The following is a 2,563-nucleotide window of genomic DNA, read 5'->3' on the forward strand; positions in this document are numbered from 1 at the left end:
TGATAGGTTTACTTGTAAGAGAAGAAAACTATGAAATACTGGTACAGAACCTTCTTGAAAAATTCGAAGCACAAGGGTGAAATATGTATTTCAAAATTCATTCACTCTAGATTTCCATTTTGCAGATGGAAAAGCGTTATAAATGCAAGTGGGTATAACCACTAGACCAGCAGGGAGAGTGCAATTATATACAGGCTGTCTCAAATGTGTCCTGATATAAGGGAACTCCGTTATCATCAGAGTTACAACAAAATGTAAGAGGTGAAACCGTCTTCAGATATGACGTTTTCAGTTGAGTTTTTTTGTTTTTGTTTTTTTTTTTTTTAAAGTCAAACGAGCCGTTTGGCCTGTACACTCTTTATGCGCCCAATGTTAAATGAAAATGCAACGTTGCAATTCACTTGAAGCAGCAACATAAGTGATTGAAGTTACTGTCTTCTACGCTAACGTGTCAATGACCAGCCCCATTTCAAACATGCCCCCAATCACTTTATGTTTTGGCTGCAACTAAATAGCACCATTGCATTTTCATTTATATTGGGTGCATTAAGAGTGTACAGCCCAAACGGTTCGCCTGATTTAAAAGTTCCTTCAGATTGATTGAAAATATCATATTTGGAGACCGTTTCCCCTCTTATATTTTGTTGTTACTCTGATAACAAGGAAATTGCCTTATGTCAGGGGACTTTTGAGGCACCCGATATACATATATATATATATATATATATATATATATATATATATATATATATATATATATATATATATATATATATATATTGTATGTGTGTTCTACAGACCTTGGTGCAAGTTAGTTGTAAACCTGGGGCCCCACAAAAAGTTCCCAATCGGGCCCCGCACCACCTAAAGCCGGCCCTGAGAACAGTCATTTCCAACTGGTCGAAGTATGGCGTAGGAGCACGTTTTCACAATCGGAGAAATAGCACAGAAACACTAGAGCAAAGGAGGGGAAGAGACAAGGAGAATGGAATATGCAAGTGTTTGTGGCGAACGCGCAGTCATGGATCCAGTCGCGGATACAGGATGTGAAACATACTGTAACTGTATAGATTATCGAATTGCTTTTAGATCATAAGTAATGAGAAATTGAAAATTGACGATACTACTTGTTGTTTAACTATAAGTTTGTCCAAACACGAAGTATCTTGTAGTAATCAATATAGAGCTTAACGAAGTAACATGCAGAGGGTAATTCCCATGCGTACTTTTCGAGTAGATTGAGAAAAATAGAATTTTGATGGTGCTAAAATGTATATTGTTCGTTGTCAATAATAATTAACAATTAATATTTTGTTGGAACAGAATTTTTATCTATTTATGTATTCATATATGTGGAAAATACCCTGGTAAGTAGCATATTTTAAAGGGTGCCCCAAAAAGAACGCAATTTTGGAATGCCCGCCATTATTATTCTAGTAATTTGGCAGCAGTGAACGTTACACGATTTTCATCTGTTGTCTTTTGGTTTTTAGTCATGGAGCACCGAATAGCGTATGATCGTCATTTGTTTTCTGTATCGGTACAAATGTAGTGAGAGATGGGCACGAGGAGTTCGAGTGAGTTTTCATTGAAACTCGACTCGAAACAGACATCTTTGAGCTCGACTCAAGAACCCGTCTCGAAAAATTTCCTTCAACTCGACTCGTCGAGTCGAGCCAAATCGAGCCAAATACTGTGTGTAGTTTCAAGTACTTTCTTCAAGTATTATTATTATTATTATTATTATTATTATTATTATTATTATTATTATTATTATTATTATTATTATTATTATTATTATTATTATTATTATTATTATTATTATAACAACACCACCATGTATAAACATGAAACATAGGCGGCTTGTATCTGAATATTAAAAACTAGTTGACTGCTGACCTCGGTAGTCATGAAGTCTAGGAGGCAAGGAGGACAATGTTCATGAGGTTCTGGGTTTTTTGAGTTCCGAAGGAGCAAGTATCGGGACTCGAACCAAAAATTGTTAAAAGTTACAGGGCGCCGGCCAAACATGTTCAAAACTGCCCGGCCCGGGTTTAGGGTTCTCAACGGATCGAGTGGCTTGGCTCACAGTTCATTCATTATTGAGCCGAGCCAACAGCTCACCCAACCGAGCCGGCTCGAGCTGAAACGAGCGAGCTGATGACTCACCCCAACCAAGCTGGCAGAGCCGATGGCTCACCTGAGCCAAGTCGGTGCCTCATCTCAACCAAGCCGGCTCGAGCTGTTCGCTCAGTTGAACCGAGTTGACCCGGTTAACATCACTACCCGGGTTGGGTTTCTATTTAGGCTCAAAACTTTGACCGTGCAGGTCTCAGCCTTGGTAGTAAGAACTACAGTAGAACCTATATACTTGGTGCTCATGACATTTGAGACTGTCTCGTTATATTAAAAAATCAATTATCTTCTTGTTGATCGAGATGAGACGAGTTGTGAGCAGTGTCACATCTCGTGAGCAACTCTAAAAATATTCCACATTACTGCCTACATTTCTCATTGCTTTCGCTTTTCAGTCTAAGCAGGCCATGATTTCAAAACGAGTTAA

This window comes from Thermobia domestica, chromosome 5 (genome assembly GCF_964235325.1).
Source record: "Thermobia domestica chromosome 5, izTheDome1.hap1.1, whole genome shotgun sequence".
NCBI lineage: Eukaryota > Metazoa > Arthropoda > Insecta > Zygentoma > Lepismatidae > Thermobia > Thermobia domestica.